Here is a 26,374-nt window from a genome sequence, read left to right on the forward strand (position 1 = left end):
TTTGACATTAAAGTTTTAACTATTTGAGGTATGGATTTATCATCCATTTATTTATCTATCCATCCATTCATCCATCATCTACCTATCTGTTCTGGCACTACTTATTTAAGAAGATAATCTTTCCATTGAACTGCCCTTGAATCTTTGTCAGAGTGAATTGAACCTATACATGTGGCTCACATGAACTTCATTCTCATAATGAGTACATTTGTCTATCTTTACACCATATTATACTCTATGTATTATAGCAGTTTGCTAAGTAGCATAAAATGTTTTTAAACCATTTTGCTTATTCTTGGTCTGATGCAGTTCAATAAGACTTTAAAATCAGTTTTTCAGATTTTTTAAAAAGGTTGTAATAATTTTTATTAAATTCATTTTATGATGTTGCCCATGGTTTTTTTTTTTTAATATTCTCTTTTCTGACTGTCATATTTTAAGTTAGTTCTCTCTTTTGTGTTCACTGACTTGCTTCCTGCCTTCTACTATTTTCTTGGGCACAGAACTCCATCTTAGTCCTTTTCATCTTTTGCTTAGCTGAGCTCCAATCTCCTTCAATCTAATCCTTTATTCTATTCCTTTGCCATTACTCATTATAAAGAATAAAAATGTAAGTCTGTGCATTTCCCAGAGGAAGACATGCTGAGTCTGGGAATCTAGGATGGGCCTCTAACTTAAAGTTCCTTTTCTTTATGGTAGTCCTCAGAGTCTCCAGAGAACTGTGGCCTGTATTCATTTATACCTCAGGGTACAGTGTCTTAAAAGCCAACCTGGGAAAAAGCAAAGGATAAATAATAAATAAATAAAGGATCTTTCTAGTACCAGTCTTTGATATGCCAGGTGTGGCTTAAGGAACTTCTGGTAAATCCTGGATATGGGGCATTAAGGCAGATCTGTTATCTATTATTAGGGCCTGGATATAGGAAGCCCATTTTTGGATGGTTTCTTCCCCCTGGGTATCTTGAACTGGGTGTTAAGGAATGGAACATGTGTTTTAGATGTAGAAATTCATGAATAAAATGGCCTTTGGGTAAGCCTAGGTATTTTAAACATCTGGTCTTCAAATGCAGAAACCAACTTTCTGTTCCTCTTGATGTAAGAACCATCACGTAGTGAGGGGGGAATTCTGGGCTATGGCAACAGCATTGTAACTGATCTCATTGCCTTCATTCTGCCCTTAATATTTTCCTCGTCTAATATTTTAGTCTTTCTTATTTAAGGATTAATTTTTGGTCCTTAGAGTAGTGTTTGGTTCCCATTTCTTGGTACTGAAGGGATTTTCACACATTTTAGTTTGGCCTCATTATGCTGGTACGTCTCTCGATTGTAGGTAATGTAGAAGTATGTATGTTACTATCTCTGTGTTTTGCTTCTTCAATTTTTCTTGCCTCTGTATCCTCTGTTCAAATTATTTGGATATTTAAATATCCACTCAAAGCTGGGTGTGGTGGTACACGCCTTTAATTCCAGCACTTGGTAGGTAGAGGTAGGAGATTCGCCGTGAGTTTGAGGCCCCCCTGAGACTACATAGTGAATTCCAGGTCAGCCTGGGCTAGAGTGAGACCCTACCTCCAAACCAACCAAACAAACAAAAATCCACTCAAGTGTCACACTCTGGACTCTAAGTAACCACAAGTTCCTTTCAGGTCACAACTTCTTTTCTGCCTGTTCTGGAATGGTCAGCGTAATCACAAATGCTGTATGAAGCTGATGCCAGGATTCAAATGCAGTGTTTCTTGCCCCAGTGCATGTGTATATGACTTATTGTGACACATGCAACTGTGTTCCATTTTACTTTAAAATACTTTTGGAACAATATGATTGACATGGCTGGAGAGATTACTCAGGGTTTAAGGCTGCAGGCCAGGGCTCAATACCCTTGCACCCATGTAAAGCCAGATGTAAAATGTGGATCAAAGTATTTATTGACACTGGCATGCACACACACACACGTACACACACACACAAACACATGCAAATAAATAAAAAAATTAAAATATGACTGACAATTCTCCTGGAACTCATTCAAAGTAGTCGAAACAAGAAGAGAGGTCTAGTATCAGGAAACCAAGAAACTTAAGAGAAAGAAGTAGGAAATCACTAGAGCATCAGAGAACAGGGCAGTCATGCTCCAAGACACACACTCACACACTCTTTCTCCCTCTCTCAGATTATGTGGTTTCTTGTGTGTTGCCATCAATCAGTCTCCCTCTTTCAGTTGTTCTGTTCTCATTGTGGGTCATTGTGTTCAGCAGGAACTGGCTGCTCTAGGAATGTAGCACTGTCCTCATACTCCACTGGTCAAGATAGGCTCATTGATGTTTTATGTTCCCAATTCCAATTAATGAAAGAGTAAGTGTGTCTAGGGCATGAGTCCATCCTTGGTCATCTCACCTGTAGCCCGAGGACAACAATGTACTGCCAAAATGACCTCATAGTTGTAGAAGTGAGATTCAGTGAATGGAAGGCCTAGGCTAGCTGAGGATGTTTCTAAAGTAGTTCTTACTTTAGGTAAGTCTATGGCCATGTCTTGATAAACTCATGATTTGTTACATTAATCCCATATTACACTAGTAAAGATGATATGATATTTTTGTTGTATCTTAAGTGAAAGTGTAGACACTGAAAGATGTGTATTTCAGTTTCAGAGATCTTAAGTATTGTTGACTAGCACAATAACAAAAGAAAGAGATGTCCTTATTTTCAGGAGAAAAAGCTGTCTACATTTCCTATATGTTTGAAATACATCAATTGTTTGATTGGGGCATTCCTTTTTAATTTTAAGTATATAGTGTATAAAAGTATATAGTGTATATAGTGTATAGCTCTTGGAATTTAGAAAGAGAATGCATACCATACAATGCCATATTGATCTTTAAGAAGTCAGTTCTTTTACCATGATGTGTCTAATTCCTTAGAGAAAGACACATGGATACAAGAGGCCATCACTCCTCAGTGTAACTCTCAAGATTTTATCAACAGTATATACAACTGTACTGCCAGAAGGTGCTACATGGGTAACTGGGGAAAAATGACCAAGATCTGTCCAATCAACTCATGGTCTAACCTACTTAGCAGCAAATAGCCTGTCATGATGCTCACATAAGTGCAATAGTGGCACACAGCCATGGTGGGAAACCAATTGCTCTTGATTCAACTAACTGATCAGCTCAGTGGAACAGAACCAGTAGCTGAAGCTGGGAAACAAGTCAGAACCATATCCAACCATGAGCCCACTCTCCATTATCAAGCTACTACCAATGGTGGGATACAAGAGGACCTACACCTATTAAATTCTCTCTCTAAAAAAAAATAAGGGTTATCCCATTTGTCTGGTGCTAACTTTACTCTCCATTGGAGAATCTGCTTCTCTTTTTCAGATAGACGCAGATCCTAAGGAGAGAACCACCCCATCATACCTCAAAAGGGCCCCAGCTGAAACTAAGAATAATTGGCATAACAAGCAAGGGTGCTGTTTTCTTGGTGAACCTGGTACCAGCACAAGGGTGGAAGAGATCAACACAGAGAACGATCAACTCCTACCAAATCAGATATCCAGAGACACAAAGCAGATTCAAAATGAACCCAACATGGCTCAGGGAAATTTGTGGAAGAGGGGGTGGAAAGAATGTCAGAGCTACACATTGGTTCATGATACACAAAGACATTTCCTCCTACCCATAACTGAGGGCTAACTCTACAATGCATGACCCATATACTTCAACAAGGAGGGGCCAGGGGAATGGGGGAGGACAGGGAGGAGGCTAACAATGGTACCAACTTGACTGTATTCACTGAGTACAAAACTAATTAATAATTAAAAAAAGGGTTTTGTTAAGTGGTGTTTCCTCACAGAGGTTTTGACCCTTATTTGAGTGCATTGTCAGATATTTTCCATAATTATAGAGGGAATAACAGCCAGATTGATCAATATACAGAGAGCAATGCCAAAGGGAAAAATGTTCAGAAGTGGACCACAAGCTGCCTCCCAGGACTTCATATCATTGTTTATTAATTGGATGTTGACAGTGTGTTTACCTCCCTGTTAGTGAGGGAGAAGAAACAGACTCAGCTTTATGAGTTCAAGCCCTGAGTTGGGCAGGCAGTGCAGGATGGGTTGTGAGACTCTGTGGACTATATCTCAGGGGAGGAGCTGCTTTACTTGAACAATAAAATTTCTTTTTGTGCAGCTATTAAAGGGGAAACAATGACTAAATAGCATTAAAAAGGTAGGAAATTCAGAAAACTTTGAGAGACAAAAATGAGTTTTATGGTGACAAAACAAACAGCAATCCTTCTCTTTCTCCCCCCATCTTCTCGTTTCATCCTCAAGTAGTTAACTAGAGATTTTATGTGTAGAAATGAATCTAAATTCATTTTACTTTCCTGGAGGTTTGTGGCTCTTCAGTATTAGTGCATACATCTTGCCTGTGTGACAGGAGATGAGATTGGGTATAAGGCACACACTGATGTAGAATATAACCATGCTTCACCAGTTATTTTAATTGAATTAACTCCCCTATTCAAAAGTGCTTCTGCTTTTGTAGATAGCTATGTGTGGAATTCCATACAAGTTTTATCTGATTTCATCTGACCCATACGTTGCATAAAGAATAAAAACGTGAGAACACATTTGAAAACTTGAAACAGCTCTTAATTGCTAATATTCCCTTGGGGCTGGATAGCCCAAGAATACATTTGTTACCTTCATGGTTGTGGTGACTGATGAGTTCTAGAAGAGAATTTGAACTTTGATAGGAAATTCGTGGAAGAACTGTTAGTGAATCATGGTGCAGCGCTAATTGTGCCTATATGTTATTCTGACTCCGTGAGGATGAATATGTATGTGTTCTGTTAAGTGTAGAGGGGGAGAAGGAAGATAGAATTATGTTACAGGAAATGGGAGTCAAAATGAAACAGAATTGTTTATTGGAAGGTATAGATCGGGGAAGGTTACAGCTAAAAATACAAACAATGAATTTTAAGTTTCTAGGATAAATTGGAATACTTACAACCTGTAGGTAATATCATTTTACTCCCAATTTTTTTTGTTATTGCAAACTTTATTTCCTGATATCTTGATGCAGGAATGAAAGATGTGGTTTCCTCTGCAAACCAACTGTGCATCACGTACAGGGTCAAATGGTTCACAAGTCATTTTAGCTGTAGCTTATATCTTCCTTGGAAATAAAATTTTGTCTGAGTTTTTCCTATTGCTTTAATAACTATATAATTGATGTACAATCATCATGTGTTGGACTGGAACTTGGGATGAGATTATATGTTCATCATGCAGTTTTTTTTTTTTTTTTTTTTATATTCCTCAACTCAACTAAGAGGGATGCTTTGCACTACAAATGGAAGGTGAATTTAATTCATAGATTCTAAATTTCCAAACTTACTGTAACTCTCATATACTACCAACCAATTTCTAGCCACTTCCATGATCTTTTCTATCATAAAAATATTCTGGCCAGCAGAGCTGCTGTGGGATTTGAGCTATGGCTTATTTTAAATTGACTGGTATGGATGTCCATCCAAAGACTACTCTGTGTAGCCGAGCCACCTCTGGGATAAGGAACACTTTGGATTCTTCCTCCAAAAGCATCTATAATGAACAGAGTCATTTTGAAAGCAGTCCCTGAAGTTCATGTCTTAATTCAGTCATCTGGGAATATGAAAGCAGATCCTTGTCTGCGTACCACGAACTTGGATTTCTATGGTATTATGCACAATCCTCCCATTTATTTTCACAGTGATAGAGTAGATTCTGAGCCAAGTTCTTCAGGCAACTGGGGAAGAAGGAAAAGGTTTCAGGTGGCTTCAAATTCTTTAAGTGACAGATGATGTTTTTTATTTTATTTTTTCTTCTTTGGAAATGAAGACACACACACACACAGTTTAATAACAGAAAAATACAATTATTGCCTTTTATTTTGGCAAAAATAAACTTGTATGACATCAGCCTTGATACAGACTTTGGAACAAAATAATAGTGAAAAAAACCTATTTGATTTGAGAAATTTTTTATGACTTTCCTTTATATTCTGTTGTTTGTGCTCTTAGAACTGTGGATTCGCTTTCACCTAACTTTCTTTATTACTATGAAACAACAAAGAGAAGGTGAGCTGTAGAAGAGGCAAATTCTATGGCCCGTGGGCATTAATCATGAGATAGAATCCATCATCATCTCCTTAGGTGTTTGCCTATCCTTTTCTTAGAACTGAACCTTTCTTATTATCACCTTCTTTTTTTTTTTTCCTTTTATTTCCATTTATTTTCATGCTGAATTTACTCCCGTGCCATAACTTTTTGTTTCTTCAGTTTTTTCTGGTATATCTTTTTCTTCTGTGCAACCTCCTCTTCTAGTTTAGGAACAGTCTGTTCCTTTTCAGTGAGGATCATCTCAATGTGGCAGGGAGAGCTCATGCAAGGTTAATCTGACCATGAGCTCTGTAAGCACGACAGCGCATTGTGGGTGCTTTGTTCACCTGGATCTGTTCAGTGACCAGAGAATCCACATCTAAACCCTTAAGTTCAGCATGACTCTCTGCATTTTTAAGCATGTGCAGCAGAAATTCAGCATTTGTTTTGGGCCACCAACCCTGTGTCCAGCCCCACTGTTTAGCCCGGGCACACCTACCAACTCCACCATTGTGTTGCCTGAATGGCACACAAGGCTTCTTTAAAGTGACGTCTTGCAAATACTTGGTGGCTTTTTGGATATGCGTACCCTTGATGGCCTGAGCAGTCTCATGGGTGTTCTTAAAGTGAATACAAAGATGTGAACCCCTTGGCTTGCATGATTTTGTGGGGTTTTCTGAGTCGAGAGAGTAGCAAACCACTTTCACAGGTCACCTCAGGCAGCTAATAGGAAGAGCTATTATTATTACCCTCTTTTCCGGCAAGAGATAATTTATTGAAAAAGAATTCTGACTTCTAAAACGTGGAGTATTTCTCAGCTAAATGTATAATGAATTATGTTTGGGAATTGAGGTCAGCAAACTTACAGCTGCCTTTTGCTTAAGAAAACAACGTGCTAGCTGGGTGTGGTGGAACATGATTTTAATCCCAGCACTCAGGGGGCAGAGGTAGGAGCATCACCATGAGTTCAAGGCCACCCTGAAGCTACATAGTGAATTCCAAGTCAGCCTGAGCTAAAGTGCGACCCTACCTCGAAGAACCAAAAAAAAAAAAAAAAAAAAAAAAAAAAAAACCAAACAAAAAAAATACCCCCTGCTATATATAAATAAGAATCTATTGGTCACACAGGTTTTCATGTTGTTTGTTTTACTTATAATATTTCATCCTTTACTAATTTTTAAATCAACTATGACCTTCAGAATTTACTCGTTAGTGGGGAAGAAATTTTAAAACATTAAGTAAAATATTCATCATGTACTTATTAAAGAGAGTGAAAGTGATGGTAAAAAACAATTTTCCAGGAAGCATTAATGAACAAAAATGCCTAAAGAGCAACAAAATGCCTTCATTTAAAAGTGCCTTCCTTTTATATAATGAAATTGCATTGTTTCCTTTATAGGTACTATAATGAGATATCATTAGATCAAATACTCATTTACAATATAGAAAGAATCCAAATATTTTATTCAGTACCTTGCTCAACTAGAGCCATGTGAATGTTCTAGTAGTTTAATGAGTAGGAGTTGTTGATGATTCTGTCAGAAAGTAGAAAATATAAAGAAAAAAGCAAACTGTTCCTTAAGAATGATCAATGCTAGAAGAAATTTTACTGTTGCCAGGAGTCTAGGTTATATTTATATAACATTATATTATGCTATACAATACATATATTATAAAATACATTACAATATGTTTTAGACAAATCTAGTAGTCCTACAATTGTAAAGAAATTAGATGTTGATATGCATAAAATATCTTCTAAAACCAAATAAAATTGAGAAGTCTTTGATTACTTTGTATTTCTTACATTTACCTCTTCTTAGTCTGATATTTTAGGGTGTTTCCTCTGAACTGAAAATTGAAATGGCTTCAAATTCATTTAGGGACAACAATTGTTATTTTAATTTTGACTTTTTAATATTTTTCATTCACAAAAGCAATATATAGGAAGAATTAAATCTAATTCTAAAATAAGATAGTCAGTGTTAGACATAGAAATCCCCAAACCTTAGGTCTGAAATAGATTCAGAACTAGATAATAATACATATTTAATGCAATGATAATGAAGATAAAGAATATCAGTTTATTTTCTAAAGACAGTGGATTTTATCCAGGTTAAGTAGAAATTATTAGAAGTGATCATCACATATAACTATAAACTTGTTCATTTCATTAAATTGTACATAGCAGACTATATGTATCTCTGATATCTTGTTACAGTCATTATTATCAAAGAACTAGGCTTTCTAGGGAAGTGGTTCACTTCTGAGTTCTGTCCTAGAAACCCAGGAAACACTTATTTAGCCAGAGTTGAAAGCTATTCTTGAAAACCTTCTCTTACTTTGTCTGCCAAATTTTTTGTAGGTACTAGATGAAGAAACAAGTGAATGAAAATGTGACTGTAAAGCTAAGGAATCTAAAAGTGGACATTTTTCTACTTCCAAACATGATGAATACTGCAGCTTTAGAGATAGACTGTGCATGTTACTATGAACCTAATTCTCATATTTCATTTCCAGAGGTATATGCGGTGGTTTGATTAGGGTGTCCCCCATAAAGTTAGATGTTCTGAATGCCAGGTTCCCAGCTGATGGAGATTTGGGAATTAACATCTCCTGGAAGCACTGTATTGTTGGGGGTCAGCTTATGGGTGTTATAGCCAGTTTCTCCTTGCCAGTGTTTGGCATGCTCTCTTGTTGCTGTTGCCCACTTTATGTGAGCCAGGGGGTGATGTTTACCCTATGCTCATGTCATCGTTTTCTCTGACATCATGGAGCTTCCCCTTGAGTCTGTAAGCCAAAATAAACCTTTTTTTCCTCACGAGCTACTCTTGGTTGGGTGCTTTATACCAGCAATGCGAACCTGACTGCAACAGTATACTCATTAACATTGAATAAAAAGATTCAAGCTATTCTACACTGGAAAAGGTTATTCTAAATAACCCCCCCAAAACACACACACACACACACACACACACGCGCGCGCGCGCGCGCGCACACACACACAAATAGTATGAAGAACAGCCCTGAGGATCAAGAAGAGATTGAAGTGCTGTAATTGTGGTTCAGCAAGTTCAGCTGATGTCTAGGAAAAAAAGTGATGCGGAGAGCACAGATGAGATTTCTTCTTTCTTAACCTGTTAACCTTACTATTGTTTCTTAAGCTTGCCAATAACCAAATTTTGAAAACCACTGGACATGCTCCCAGGAGGAGCATTCCTGTTCCCACCATTATTTTATTATTTTGAGCTTTCTCTAACAATAGGTTGTGACTACGTGCTGTCTACTAGTTAAATTTGACTTATCAAATGGTTTTTGCAGCTAAAAACTAAAATAAGTATTTAGAACATTATAGAAATGTACCCAATAGAATTCAGGATGAGAAAAATGTCCCAGGCTAAACTAGTAAAGTGAATCCACCTCATTGCATTTGACACCCTGAGGTTCGGTGCCACCCTCTAGGAGGGAGGAATCCTTCACTCAAGTTTGCCACCGCTGGCTTAGAAGATCATAGAAAAACTGGTTCACTGTAGGCTCAAAATGTGGATTTGGTGCTGATTAAGGCTATCCACAGTCTTTGGTTTGGGACTACATCAGAGAAAATTTAAGTTGACACTTCATCTTATTTCATTTTAATTTAATGGATTTGACACTGAGTTGGTCTTTGGAGGTGAGAAAAGAGAAATATTTATTTGTCTGGAAAGTCTCTTAGTCACAGTCTCTTTATGAAAGGATGTGACTATCTGACATTGAGTTCAAGTCACGTTAGCACTCTGTGGAATTGTTGCAAGCTGTCTGCTGTGTGGGTGTGATACTTGGAAGGCCTCAGCCAATTTCTTGAACATATTTTTATGTCGTCTTTGAGTTGCCAAAAAATGAGAAATCAGTAGGTCTCTGCGACACAAAAACAAGTGCTGAGACATAGTCAAGCAAGCGATGTTGAAATGTCATTTCAACAGTCACACTATTATATGATAGCAGTTATATACTATAAAAATACTTCATCTAAAAACTATGGTAGACAATGCAGCATTATTCAGTGCTAAGAAGAAATGAGTAATCAAGGCATGTTATGTATGGAAGAAAGTAAAGAAGTATATTACTAGATGAAATAAATTAATTTTGAAGAAAAACTGTATGATTCAAACTACATGATATCCTGAAAAAGGGAAATTATGACAGTTAAAAGACCAGTGGTTGCCAGGGCTTAAGGATGAGCAGAAGAAGTACATCAAACTATTTGGGCACTGAAATCATGCCCTATTGTCCTGCAGTGCTGTGTGAATGTCATCGTGTATTTGTCAGAGCCCACTGAATGTGTCACGTAAGAGTGAACCCATGTAAATGATGGACTTTGAGTGGCAATGATGTAACAGTATAGCCTAGTGATGGCATTGGAACATATATTCTTTTGTGGTACAGGATGTCTGCAGTGGGTATGAGTGTTGCTTGTGAGGAGCAGGATATATAGAAACCATGAACTTTCTGATTAATTTTTCTTAAACCTAAAACCTCTGTAAAAAGTAAATTTTACTAAGAAGAAAGCATGCTCCCAGTTTTTTTTTTCTCCATTTTTTACAATCCTGTAGGGTGAGTAAAAGATGCTCTTTTGTCTTTTAATAACATGTGTTTGTTCCCTGTTCCAAGTGTGGGGTCATGGTACTAAATAGCCCTTGCTGTTTCTTACATGGGACAGCTCTGTTACTTTTACTATTAACTAAAACTATGTTTCCTTTAATTTCATACCCTATAATCCTTCCAGGACATTTCATATCTTCCTTATGCCTAATACTCCTTGGATAAAAGAGGTTGAAAGTTCACATAGACTGTAGTTAAGTGATTAAGAAAAAGTTCCTGATTATAAAGCATAAGTAAAATGAAATCAAGGTATGTGGCATTTTACTTAGATGAGGGGGAATCACTGTGAAGTTGAGGTGTAGATACTTTGGATATGGTTTTAAGTATAAAATACCGAAAATGAAAAACTAAACTGTTGCTTTCAGATATACTGGCTCCTTGGAAACCCGTTTTGTAGATGAACTGTTTTCACAGCTACAGAAATGAGTGATTTTCACAAGTATTTCTAGCATTTCCATGATAGATTTGACCAATATGTGGTCGTTTATAACTTGGCTGTACAATGAATCTCTTTTCTTTTGAAAATATGTCTTTCTAAATAGACTATCTGGAAGAAGTTTAAAGGAAATGTGTTGATACTTAGTTTTGTTATAACAAACATTAGATGTGTTTAAAGCCCTTTTGTCAGAATCAGTCTAGATTTTACCAAGGTTATTTTTGATTACAAAAGTTCATTTCATCACCCTTTATCATTAGAGCCTGCTCCTGCCTTGGCTAAATTAAATATGCTTTCAAAACCAGAATTAATTTTTTTTGTTGTTGTTGAGGCAGGGTTTTACTTTAGCCCAGGCTGACCTGGAATCCACTATGTAGTCTCAGCGGTGGCCTGAACTCACAGTGATCCTCCTACCTCTGCCTCCAAAGGGCTGGGATTAAAGGTGTGTGCCACCACACCTGGCTCAGAATTTAGTTATTTTTGAACCACTCATTTAAAAGCCCCACCTTAAAATTGGAATTAAATCTAGATTAATTGTAGTTAAAAGAACCCTGGATATTTCCTTTGTTTTCCACCAAAAGACTTTCCAGCTTTATCCCACTATAAAATAAATTTCTGTGCTTATAATTAAGCAACACTGAATTCTAATATTTTCTGGTAGGGAGAGCATGGCTTGGGTTTGAATCCTAATCTTTCTTTGTAATGCCTACCTTCTCTATGTAGTTTCTAATCCCTCTGAAGTTGGATTAGGAAGACCTGCTGTCTCTGAGCCCATCTACGCAATGCATGTAACTTGGACAAAAGAACTCACCAGGACAGGACAGTTTCTTATAGCAAAATAAGATGAAGGATCAAGTTAGTACTATTTGTTTCTTTTGAACATAGAGAAATATTTTTGTTACTTTGCATTTTACCTTAAATTTCTTACTGTAACAGCATCTCTGCAACAGTATTTCTTACTTTAATGGTATCTATGCAACAGTATTTCTTACCAAAACAGAATCTTACTATGATAGCATTTTGGTAACAATATTTCTTACTATCATAGTATCTTATCATAATATTATTTCTGCAACAGCATTTTTTACTGCAATGGTAGCTCTGCAATAGCATTTATTACTGTAATGGTATCTTACTTTAACAGTATTTTTTACTGTAAATAGTATCTCTGGAATAGCATTTCTTATTATAACAGTATCTTACTTTAATAGTATTTCTGAAACAGTATTTCTTACTGTAATGGTAGCTCTGTAATAGCATTTGTTAGTGCAATAATATCTTACCATAGTAATATTTTTGCTGTGACAGTATTTATACTGTAACAGTATCTCTTAATTAATAGTATCTCTTACTGTAATAGTTATCTCTGTAACAATATTTCTTACTGTAACAGTATTTCTTACTATAGTAGCATGTCTGTAACAGTATTTTTTACCATGATAGCATCACACTGTAATAGTATTGTCACTGGAGGAACATTTTTAAGGATCATTATTTTTCTCAAAGGTCTCACAGAGAACCCCTTGATTCAAAAACTCAGACTCTGAGAATGGCTTACTTTGCATTTCTACCTCAGAGTAAGTGATTCTCTAGAAAGATTTCTAATATTAGAGATACTGAGGCTAGAGGTAGCACAGAACCAAGATTTAAATGACAGCTTTGGGACTGGGGAAATGGCTCAGGGTGGGGGGAGGCAGAAGTGTTTGTCACACAATCATGAAGATTTGATTTTGGCTCCCCAGCAGCCTTTGATGCTTGTAGAGTTTATCCCTTTCTCATTTAATGAGCAAATAAATATCATCATTGCAATTTCTAGAACAAATTGTATTTATTTTCCCAATGGATATTGAATTTTTCTTCATTTCAGAATTTTTTATGTGTGTAGCATGTGTGTGGTCTGTGACTATATATATATATATATATATATATATATATATATATATATATATATATATATAGAGAGAGAGAGAGAGAGAGAGAGAGAGAGAGAGAGAGATCATCACATGTGCTCACCTGTGACACCCTGTGAGCTCCCCTGCATGAGCTGGAGGAGAGCATCGGGTATCTCCCTCCATCACAGGCCTGCTTGTTTTTCCTTGCAGTAGGATCTCTTGTTGATTCCTGAGCTTGCAATTTGCAAGTCACAGAAATTCTCAGGTCTCTGCTTCCCCACAGGACTAGAGTTACAGACACATGTAGCAACACCCAGCTATTTTACATAGGTTCTGGATGTTTGAACTTATGTAGTTTCAGGTTCCTCAGGACTTCATTCTTATAAAGGAATTGCATTTAACTGCTGAGTCATCGCTCCAGCTACATTCAGCAATGTTTATTGCAACACTGAATAAAAATTTGATTCCATTCATTGCACTTTTTACTTAGTTGATATTAATCATTGTTTGGATTATATATGCTTTTTTAGTTATTTTTCTGGATACAGTTGCCTCTTTTCCTCATTAGCACAAGGGCCTCCCATGATTACCTCAAGTTTTTTTCTTGACCAATATTTATCTTTCCAGAGATACCTATTGAAATCATTAATCTTTGAAACCTGCTTATTATTTCTAAAAATTATTTCATTGTTTCCATTGATATTCAATTGAATTCCTTTTCTTCTGACTAATGCTTTATCACATATCCTTAAGCTTTTTTTTTTTTTTCAAATGTTTTCATTTATTTATTTGCAAGGAGAGAGAAAGAAGAGAGAGGGAGACAGAGAGGCATGCCAGGGCCTCATGCTATTGCAAACTCCAGATGCATGCACCACTTTGTGCCTCGGGCTTTACATGGATACTAGGAAATTGAACCTAGGCCATCAGGCTTTACTAGCAAGTGCCTTTAACCACTGAGCAATCTTTCTACCACATCTTTTGTTATATTGAATTTAACTTCTCATTAAATTATGAAACTTCTTCATTATAATCCTTGGCCTACATTCATAGTCTTTTGCTGTGCTATCTCTCTGTCTGACTTATGCATGAGTGGCTTTGTTCATACATTAAATTTGTTGTTACGTGTAATGGATAACTTCTTGATTCTCCTCCAATGTTAAATGTTCTTCATACTACAGGTAATTAGGAGAGCAAAAAGAAAAGCAGAATAGGATAGGGAAAAAGAGTGGAGCTGTTTAGTCTTTGCTGGAACACCTGATCTCTGTTCTCCTGAAATGTACTGAACTTTCAGAGAATTCTTCACCTGGGAGCAGTATTTGAATTCTTATTCAAGATAAAGTGAAGACAATTTTTAACCATCTGCTCATAACATTACATTTCTAGAAGAGACATAAAAGAAGGACAGGATGTCTTTATTCAACCATATTATTTGACTGAATTCTGGTAGGGGATAAGATTAGTAGCTGAAGCCTGGGGAAGCATGTTATGTCTTTATGGTATCTAGATTTCAAGATACTGTATTAGGCTTTGCCATTGAAGTAGGTTGGAAAAAGGTCACAGTTCCATTCCATCCTGTAGGTGACTTTGTAGACTTCCTCTCAAGAAGGTAACATTTGTTTTTCTATGAATATGGGTTTTCCTATGTGTTTGCTATAGTTAATGGGGTAGAGCCAGGTCAGAGAAGCACAGGAACAAGCAGTAAGGGCTGCTCTTTCTCATCTAGCTTAGAACTCTCTGGCCACCATGCATTCAGACCTAGGATCCCCCACTAGAGGACTAGCAACATGTGGCCCACTGTTAATAGTTTGCATCTTAAATGTTCTCCGAAAGCCTATGAGTTAAAGGCTTGGTTCCCAGAATATGGCACTCATGTGGGGAACACCTGTAAGAGACAAGCCTCAAGGAAGACAATTAGGCCTTTGGGGGCATACTCTCAAAGGGGATATTGGGACCCCAGCTCCTTTCTCTTTCTGACTTTGCCTTTTGGCCATCATGGACTGAGCAGCTTGCTCTCCTATGGTTTCCTTGTCTTGATATACTATATCACCACAGGTCCAAAGAAAAATGGTGTCACACAACCATCAACCAAAATCTCTGAAAGAATAGCCAAGGTAAATCTTTATTCTTTATCATTTGATCATTTCAGGTATTTGTTGTAGCAATGAGAGCTGCCTAGTGTACCCACTTACCCATAATATTCTAGATATTAACATGTCAATTACTAGACTAGGGAAAGATCTTAAGTCATAGAGCCACCAACAGAGCAACTAAACAGACTGAAGAAAGCACCCAAGAGATAAACAGAGTGACATGATTAACCACAGAATCTTAAACATGAATTTGTTGTAAGTCACTGTGTACTGGGGGTTGTTCTGCAGTAAACAGCTCACGAATCCAGCATCTTGCTATTGTTAGGTACAGGGAAAGGGAAAATCTAAAATGGAATTGAGTTGCTCAGCCAAGATTGTAAAACTTAGTTGTTTCAGTTTGTTTATCAGGACATATCTAAACATTGGTTATAACATAAGCTGAACCCAAGTTACTTATTAGCTCTATAATACTGTAAAACCCACTGTCATGCATTCAAAGCATTGTATTTGCCACACATTTACTTTTATGAACAAAATATGTCCAGGTGATCAAAACAATACTTCTTATTTATTCTTTCTAAGTGGGTAACCCTGGTTAACAACTTTATACTTTTAATTCTATATCGACAAAAGTATGATTAACTGTAAAAAAAAAAAATGGTAGATTTTCTAGGCTTATCCCACCCCCATGATGAATTTATTCAGAAAGGTATTAATCATCCATCAAAAGAATTCACAATGAATTCATTTTGGGCTGTCAATATGGGAAATCTCAACACAAATCTTACAAAAGGGCCACAGAAAATAATGGCAAACAAATGCTCAGAAGCAAATAATTATTGAATGCAGCAGAATGTCACATTTGTTTTCAGCCTCAAGGGCTCATGACCCTTTTAATGGGCTTTGTTGGAAAAGATCTGAAGGCTTTCATGTCACAAAGCTAGAAGGTTGGTAATTTTGGCTCCTTTCCAGCCAGACCTATGCATTTAAAGACTGCCTTGCTGCAGAAACACTTTTAGTTTTTGGTACTGAATGAGGTTAAAAGTCTAGGCAGGTGTTTCCAGCACTGACCTAAATGGTTCCAAACCCTAGAATTTTGTTAGATGTGGATGAAATTGAAGTTTGTTTGCATGTTTCAGCCCTATAAGTCAAGTCAAAATTCATACTCTTTCTGACTTGGCATTTGTACCAAATAGCAATAGCAATTGGTTTAGTGAAAAGAGACCCCATTGAAGTTAGAAAATTGTGACTTGGACTTGGCTCCACAACCCATTAATAGGGCAGCATTTGGCAAGTCTCCTAAGTAAATTGAACCTCAGTTTTCTAATCTGTGATGTGAGAATGATAGCATGTGATTTCCTTAAATGATTTTCTGTGAGTCAAATGAGCCAGTGTTTTTGTAAGCACTTTGTAAATTATAATACAGTATATAATAAAATTGCTTAAGTATGTGGAATCTCTGCAGAGAAACAATCCTTTGATTTACAAGATACCTCTTCCTCTTAATGTTCCCCTTTGGATAATCTGCAGGCATTTGTTCTTTTTGTGATCGTTCCAAATCTATGCCTCTCTAGCAAACACCCATTTTTCTGCATTTCAGAAGTATTTATTCTTGGGCACCTCTGAGGCCCCTCAAAGGCAGTAAATCAAAAAAAGAAGACATTATTCTCCCTGTAGATCACTGCATGGATAGTTTTTTGTCTTAGCCAAGGGCATTTTATATGCTCAACTTCCCAGCATAGAAATCTTGGTCTTATTTGAAGCATTTTTTTTCCCCTCATTACCTATATACAAATAAACATTCAACTTTGAACTCTACATCCCTGGATGAAGTATGAAGTCATACCCAGACATATTTCTATTTCCTTTGCCACAATCCTGGATCAGCCTGTTAATTTTTTACCTGTATTAATAACATGGTCTCCTTTGTTATCCCCTGGCTTCTGCCTCCTCCTTTATTCTCTTATTTTTCAGAATCCTGGAGCCAGTGATCATTTTCAAGTGCAAAACTGATCATATAATTTTAATAAATGATTTTATGCCTCCTTTATTTTTTTCAGATAGTTTAGTATGTGAGAGTTGCCATCACATGATGCTGGCTTGTATCTCTAGCCTTTTTTTCTCACCTCATCTCTCTTTACACAGTTCATTCTCCTTTGTACATGATGCAAATGTGGGTTTTTTGGGGGGGGGGAGGAGTGTTTTTGTGCATACTTGGAATGACCCATCTCTTACTCATTTCTGCTGAATAATTAGTTTCTCGCTTCTTAGATCCATGTATCATATTCTCTAAGAAGTCACTTGTGACTCTCTTCCCCACCACTACATTCCTAAATTCAAATAGGATTGGCTGCTCCATGAGCCCACTTTGCATTTATGGTAATCTCTACAATAACAATCCATCACATTGTATTATAAGTTGTTTTTTTTTTTTTTTTTTTTTACTTGACCAGACTCAAGGCAGTAGCCAGTGTTATTCATCAGACCACTAGCTATCACTTCTCTCTTCCTCTGGTTTATCTGTCTTTGACAGACTAAGGAAATAATGTAGCATGACAGTTAATGTTGCTGGATTTGGGGTCAGACATATATGCATTTGAATTTAATTTTTAAGTCCTTTACTTCTTGAACTACAGGACAGAAATGAAGGCAATATCTACTCCCTAGAGTAAAATGCTAGACCCAGTAGGCCCAGTAAGTGTTCAAAAGCTATTGTCATTATTTCTGACTTTAGTTTTCAAGAATGAGTATCTTTGAAAATCAAATATCTATGAGTTAAGTAAATGAGCTCTGAGTCTTAGATTTTGAGATGTTTATATTAACAAATTGACATAATAATTGATTATATTCTTATTCTTGGATATTAAAAATTGCCAGATTAGGATGGGGGAGGTAGTTCAGTTAGTAGCAAGCATGAAGACCCACATTCGTATCTCCAATACCCATGTAAAAGCCAGATGTGGTGGCATGACTCTGCACTCTACCTGAGGGAGTCTATGGAGGTAGAGACAGGAGGATCTCTGGGGCTTTCTGGCTAGCTAGTGTAGCTGAATCTGTGAGCTTCATCCAGGCTCAGGGAGAGACTCTCAAAAAATAAGATGGAGAGTGATTGAACGAATTCATTTGACATTGTCCTCTGACCCACATGCACAGAGACATTGGGGACATGCATACACACACATACTTGCTCACACAAATATAGACATGCACACACATCACAAGTACATACAGGTAAACAAAAAAAAAGTCAGCTTATTGTATCGTGGATAAGTTAGACTTTATCAGACTCAAAATTACCTGTTCAGACTTCATGGCCATTCTATATATAATTTTACATTTTGAGCCCCACATATTAAAAAAAAAAACACAAGTCAAAACAAAAGAAAGCAAAGCATACAAAACAATCACAGAACCAAAATGCATACAACTTAAGTCAATAAAACATAAGTTTAGAAAGGGAACTCGAGATTTCAAAACCTGGATAACATTTTATTTTAAAGAAAACCAGTGTCGCACTATGCTCTCCATTTGGTCTCACAACAGAGCAGCTCTAACAAACTGTAAATATAAGAATCAGGAAGCTCAAGGCGGATAAATTTAGGTCAAATATAATTAATCCTTGATCATACATTAATTAAATCCAGCTGTGCCTGTGACTTCTTGTGGAGCACTGAACTGCTTTGGCTCTCATCCGACTGTTTATTCATCCAATTATCTGTCAATCATCAATCCTAACATCTACCCATCCAGTCTATTAATCCTACTCTTACTAATTGAATACCTACTGCATGCCAGGCACTATGATAAAGACAGGTCATGACTGTTTTGTGACTTTCACTGCACTGTTAAGTAGAGCATTTCTATCTTCATGTCTCTTTTAGAGTTCCCATTGCATCTGATATATTTCATGGGAAGGTGAACATTTAGCAACCTACAGTTCTGTGACAAAGATGCCTGCTTCACCTTTGCTCAGGAGTTACCTTGCAAACAATATACAGGTCTCTCTACTGTGCCTTCATCTTTCTCCTAAATGAGTAGACAAATGCCAACTTTCAATAACTGGCCACCTATAGTTATTGATTAGATTTCTCCAATGAGCAAAGCTTTCATTGTCTTATCCTTGTTCCCAATCAGCCTTGCTAACCAGCACCAGATAAGCAGTGCTCTAAGACAGCATTGTCTAATCCAAATATAAGCCACATATAAATAAAAATGGAAGGATGAAATTAACTTCAGTGAACACCCTCATTTGCTCATATGTACGTATAAACTATTATCTCTTTAAAGTACAATTAATATAAAACTGTTCATGAAATGTTTGCTATTTTATTATACATGGGTTTTCAGATCTAGTATGAATTTTACACATATAGTACACCTTGATTTGAAGTAGAGACATATTAAGTGCTCAATATGCAACTAATTATTACCATATTGAACAGTGCAACTCCAAGGGTGAATTTCACATCTATATATCTATCTACTTGTCAAATTGTTAACTAAACACTTCATCTAGAACTACTACAGCTTCTTTTCATCACACAGAAACAAAGAACAGTCCTTGTTCTCCAGTAGCTCAGTAGAACATGAAAAAATAGAGTGTCATGTTAGTTGTTTCAGAAAGGTGATACTTATGATGACAATGGTGTGGTTTATGAAGATACAAAGGGTGCCCAAGGGAGGGATGCTTGGCACAGGAATATTTTCTGGAGAAGGTGACATTTGAACTTGACTTGAAGAAGTGAATGGTATAGAAAAAGGAATAATAGTGAGAACAATATAAATAAAGGCACACGGGCTTTACAGAGCCTGAGAGAGCATGATGCATGAAGCAGTGATCAGTGTTTGGACAAGACTGAGACCAGGAGGGGAGAGGGAAGCAAGAGACATAGATAAGACCTATCACATCCTGAAGCTAGAAAGTAATAACTATCTCTGTGCACCGAATATAAATAGCAAAATAAAATATATGTGGTGGTTAAGAAAGTGGGCTCTGGAGACAGACTCCCTGAGTCTGAATGTGAGGATTGATGCTAGTTCTGTGACCTTGGGCAACTATTTTTGCCTTTATGCTTATAATTTCTCATGCCCAGTTGTAGTTACTATTAGTATCTCCACTACAGGGTGTGGGTAAGACCTTTATTTTTCCCATGAAGCAGTCTTCAAATGACTCCTGGATTTGACTTAGTAAACAGTAGATATTAGAATCACAGAATTTTAAGTGGCAAAGCACCATAAAAAGGTCTGCAGTTCATAAATATCAAGGATGAGCCAAGGAAGAAACATTAGTCTAATAAGGAAGTTGCTCAAAAATTTACTGAGATCTAGGTGGGAAGCAGTGGGAATAGCAGTGGTCGTGACAAGTGCTGGCAGCTTTGAAGAGTGTCTGAGGTGAGAGAGCTGGATAACTGAGATGATGGGGCCATAGCCTACTATAGCTCCCAGGTTTCTGTTCTGGACAGTTGCATGAGCAGTGATTCACTCAGTACACAGGGAGAGGAAGAGAAAAGATGGCTTAGTGGTTACAAGTGCTTGCTTTCAAAGCTTGTGACCCATGTTTGATGCTCTCCAGCACCCATGTAAAGCCCCACACATACTGGTACTTATCTCTGGGATTCCAACTTATCTTTGACAATGGAAGACAGAGTCAGAGGAATTCAAAGCTCACAGGCCAGCTAGTCTGGCATTGGTGTCTTCTTCTCTCCTCCTTTTCCTCCTCCATCTTTTTCTGAAGTAGCGCCTTACTCTAGAGTTGATCTGGCACTCACTCTGTAGTTCCAAGCTGGCCTTGAACTGACAGCAATCTTCTTACTTTTGCCTCCTGAGTGCTGGAATGAAAGACATGTGCCACCACACTCAGCTGGCATTGGTTTTGCAGCAGCAATAGGCACTTTCTCAAAAGAGATAGAAGAACACAGACACCTTGAGTTTTTCCTCTGATCTCCATACATGTGTCATAGCATACATACATACATACATTTTTTTAAAGTATAGAAAGAGTAGTTTAGTTGTTGGTGTGGGAGTATGGGTGGAAGTGAAGATGGGGAGGAGGAAATGGATTGAAAACAATTGGTATGATTAGATGTGCTGAGTTTGGGCTGATTAAGTGCTACCCTAGAGTGATTGTTTAATAGTAGAGAGGCGATGGATCTAATCCTTAGGAACTGATGCTTTGTTTTTTGGGGCAAAAGTCTAAACATAAAATATCTAGGATATTTTAGGATATATTTAATTTTGAGTCCATTGTAGACACTCTTTCTGGATCAGTTAGATCCTTTTTGACTTGGGAGATGACAAATTTATTACATAATTTAAAGCAGTTTTGTATAGACTCCATAAACAAATCAGCTAATATTACAAACTATTTTAGAGAGATTAGACAGACCTATGCACAGCCACAAGTGATCTTAAAAGCAACAGAAGTTTCAACAATACAGAATAAATTTATTCCTTTTACATACAAACAGCATGGGTCATAACCTGGCAGTTTCTCTTTATATACATGATAAGGATGGCAGTGCTGCAGGTGCAAAGGATTAGACAGAAGCAAAAGTTATGCTCCAAAATCGTAGTCTACCTGGTTAATTTTGTATATGACTTAAGCACATTTTTACCAAATAGTAGAGATCCCTCCCTCCTTCAGGCAATCTGCCTTGGAGTATGGAATGTGCTTTTTAGTGTCAGACTCAAGTCACTCACTACATTCAGGAAATATCTATGTAAACTAATGCCAGAGAGGTAGATCCCTGGACACTGAGGCTCTGTTAGAGCCATTTGTGGTGAAAATCCCCAGACCTAACTGAAGGGGTTCATTTAGCAGATGTGCACCTGGCAAGCACTAAGGCAGGGAGGAAGAGAGAAGTAGCACGTTGTGACAAAGGACAGATGTAGGGGGAGTTTAATGCGAGAGGAACCAATGGTTTAGAGATGCCGAGTGAGGTGGGGGTTGGAATGAGCCAGATGAGTAGAAAGGTGAAGCAGGAGGTTTGAGATCGAGTTTGTTATGGTTTCACAAGGCGCTCCCCTTTTCTGTATGAGGATTCCGCATCTCTGCTCAGTGGACACCAGGCCTGTTCTTAGGACTGGATTTAATTGAAGGAAACAGGGGAACTCATGTATACTTTTATAGCAGAAGGTTTAGGAATTATTGCAAAATCTTCCTTTTTTGTTCTCTTTCTGCCAGGTGATCAGCGCATTTCGAGTAGGTATTTGTATCGATGTATGTGCAATGCAAGAAGAGCAAACTTGTCTCCCTCATTGAAAGTTATAAAGGTTTTGAGGTCCTTTGATACTGCAGCATAAATCTGATTAATAAAGACCAAGAGAAAGTAAATAATGAGATTATGGGCAGGTCAGAGGCTTGTTTGAGGTCAAGCTCAACAATAGGAGTTCTGGTCTTTAGGTTTCTACATGGAGCCTTATAGCTAGAATCTCAGCCATGAGTATTATAGTAATGAGGACAAGCAATAGAGAGCCTCCTATACTCAATGGAAAAGCTATTAAATATTTCCCTACCTTTTTATTTTAAATTATTTTTGTTTCTTAGAGGGAGACAGAGAGAGAATGGGTGCACCAGGGCCTCTAGCCATTGCAAATGAACTCCAGACACATGTGCCACCATGGGCATCTGGCTGACATGGGTTTTGGGGAATCAAACCTGAGTCCTTATGCTTTGCAAGCAAATTACTTAACCAGTAAGCCATCTCTCCAGCCAGCTCCCTGCCTTTTAAAGTAGCTTCTTCTCTAGTGGGAATAACAAAACCTACCTTGTACTGTTTGTCTTAAGGAATGAATGAGGTAATGAGGGTTTCATAGAATATTCTTATGCATAGAAAACACCAAGTAAGAAGTAACTATAGTTATCATTGTGTTTTCATGAAATCAAGTATATTTAAAATTAGGAAATGTGGGGCTAGAGAGATGGGTTAGTGGTTAAGAGCGCTTCCTATGCAAGGATGAGGGCCCGAGGAGGCTTGAGAGAATACACAAATTGTTCATCAGGAAGTGGCCATGTGTGTTTGTAACCCTAGTCCTGTAAAGGAGCAGAGAACTGTGAATGGGCAGAGCTTATGGAAAAATGGTGAGTTCTGGGATTAGTAAGAGATTCCAGTTCAAATAAGACCTGGCAGAAGAAAGATGGAGCAGGACACTGGGAATTCTGCTTCAGTCACTGTAGGCCAGAGCACCCTGTGGCAGTCAAGGACATGAGACACCACATGGGTACATACACATTTATGTGTCATATTATGTGCACATGTATAGACACACATATACAGCCAAACGTACTGGAGTTTATATGAAAGATTATTGCATATGTCAACAACTTCAAAAAAGAATGTATTTAAAAAACTGTCATAATAGATATTTGTTCAAGTTTTGCTTAAGTACTTACTAGGGTGATTGCTTAATGATCTAGTTTCATGATGCTTCTCAAATAAAAATGGAAATAATCTCATAGTTTTACTGATTCAATGCATTATTATGTGTTTTTATACTAACAATGGCTTTCATATATTAAGGCAGGGTATTGTTCATTTGTCTACATTGGAAATGGCTCTGGTAGATAAACAATAAAAGGCTATGAAGTTATGAAGCTGATCCATGGGTTGCAGTGGAGACCCCAAGTTTTTGGGAAAGTCACAAATATGGGATGGCTGCCAAAAACAAAAAGCTGGCTTGGGTGGATTATGCCCAGGAAGCAAGTAGCACAGCTGGGGGGGTGGAGTTGATTAAGATTTTTGGAAGTCGCAAGGATTTTCTCATGAGTCCCTGCGGCTTGGCACAGAGCTGCAGGATTCTGCACTTGTTTTTGCTAGCTTTCAATCTTGCACTAGTCCAGTTTTTCCTTGCTGTGCTTCTGTTCCTCCTTTTGAAGTGGGAATATGGGCACTGTGCCATTATATTTTGGAAGTGTTTAAGTGGTGCTTTTGTTGTATAAAGCTCACAGTTAAGAGTCTGTCTTGAGTCTTAGAGGAAACTTTGGGTTTTTGAACAGTATTGGGACTAGTAAAGATTATGGGGACTTTTAAAGTTGGAACAAATGCCATTTGCATCATGAATGGCCATAAGTCTGCAGGGTTCGGGCATGTAATGTGGTGGTTTGGATGAAATATTCCCCATAGGGTCATGGTGTTTTTGAATATTTAGTCCCAAGATTGTGGCAGTTTGGGAAATTGTTGGGATTTTTTTTTTTTTTTTTTTTTGGAGGAGGTGTATTACTAGGGGGCAGGCCTTGGGTTTTATATTCTATCCCGTTTTTCAATGCATGCTATCTCACTTTTTCTGCTACCTTCCAGCTGATGTGCTAAGATGTGATGCCCCGCTACCTCTTTTTTTTTTTTTTTGTCATGCTTTCCGTATCAGAATGAAACTTCCCCTTCAAACTGTAAGCCAAAATAAGACGTTTTCTTCCATAAGCTGCTTCTGGTCTTGTCTTTCATCCCAGCCATGAGAAGGTAATTGTTATAGTTGTAGATCTCTGTGTCTTGTGGATAATAGCAAAAAGTATCTTAGAAAGAAAACCATATTGGGCTGGAGAAATGGCTTAGCAGTTAAAGCATTTGCCTCCAAAGCCAAACAATCCCAGTTTGATCCTCGAGGACCCACATAAGCCAGATGCATAAGGGGGCACATGCATCTGGAGTTCGTTTAGAGTGGCTGGATGCCCTGGAATGTCCATTCTCTCTCTCTCAAATGAATAAATAAATAAAATATATTTAAAAAAAAGAAATCTTAAAAAAGAAAGAAAACTGTAGATTTCAGCAAACATACGTGGGGGACAAAATAATGCCCCCTAATATTTCTACATCTAAGTCCACAACTTGTGAATATGATGTTACATGGAAAATATGCTGATGGAGTTTGCTACCCAGCTGACAAAGGAGATTATAGTACATAATCAGCCTAAACAGAATATTCCTTATATGTGGAAGGAAAAGAAGAAAGGAAAAATAGACGAGTACATGAAAAAGTCTTGATCTGACATTTGTTTGAATATGGAAAGATGACATCCTGAGCTAAAGACATGCGTCTGAACACACATGCTCATGGACATATACCATTTCCAAAACAGAAGTAACAATAGCTACCTATGACATATCTGAAATTATGTATGTGATAATTATATGGGGGAACTGGTTAGAAGACTGACTGAAATAAATGTTGGTTATTATTTTTCACAAAGACACTAATAAAGTCAAAAGCATTCTTACCTTAGTTTCTATACCTCTGTGAGATAGGCTAAAAACAAAACAAATCTTGTCTGATTGAAGTTTGTGTGAGAGACTTATTTGCTTTTCCCAGAGCTTTGCCTTTTTGTAATGGTAATGTCTATCGTGAAGGAGGCATGTAGAACATTTTCAAAGCCTGTGCAGGGATCATGGGGATGAAAACAATGACTTATCTGTACTTTGGGATCCATTCTTTCATCACATGTTACAATCCATCTTCTAGTTTTCCAAGTCTCTTAATCCTGAGGTGCATTTGTGGCATTTGATTCTGTCTCTGTTTGAGATGGAGTTGCCTTTATTTTTCTTGCACCTGTCTGGCCTAGGTCCTCCTCCCTTACCTGCTCTTTAGCATTGCATAGCCTGTGCTTGTCATGGAAAATGCTGAAGGATTCAAGTAGGGCACTATCTCAATATGCAAAAGAGCATATTATTATTAACTTATTAATTCTTTTGTTAGCATGTGTTGTCTAATACACACTAATCTAATCATCCAAACTTGAATGATCTTTTAAGTAGTCCTTGTATCTTCCCCCTCCTCTTTTTTATTAAGAACATATTTTGTACAGATACATCATGTGTTGGTACCATCTGTTCCCTCCTCCCTCTCTCTATCCAAAGGGGCCCTCCTCAGTGGGGTTGCTGGTATTCCCATGGGGTTATGGGTTATGCATTGTAGGAGCAACAGCTATTGGGGGAGAGGCAATGCCTCTGGGTATGACATCCCAACTTGTCGCTCTTGCAAGTTTTCTACCCCCTCTTCTGCAAAATTCCCTCAGCCATGGTGGGTGTGTTTTAAGTCTACTTCAGTGATGAGCTCTTAGGAGCCTCTGAATCTCTGCTTTGGTAGGTGTTGAGTATCCTCAGCATCTGTCTTCTTCACCCTGGTGCTGATTGTCAGGCTCACCGTGGAAGAAGCTTGCTCATTTCTGTCTCTATCCCTTGTCA

General features: G+C 37.5%; 1 pseudogene; it reads right to left on the reverse strand.

The window, feature by feature from the left end:
- Positions 1–6,258: 6,258 nt before the first annotated feature.
- On the reverse strand, positions 6,259–17,559 carry LOC105944985 (annotated as a pseudogene).
- Positions 17,560–26,374: the final 8,815 nt, after the last annotated feature.

The sequence above is a fragment of the Jaculus jaculus genome, chromosome 2 (genome assembly GCF_020740685.1).
Source record: "Jaculus jaculus isolate mJacJac1 chromosome 2, mJacJac1.mat.Y.cur, whole genome shotgun sequence".
Taxonomy (NCBI): Eukaryota; Metazoa; Chordata; class Mammalia; order Rodentia; family Dipodidae; genus Jaculus; species Jaculus jaculus.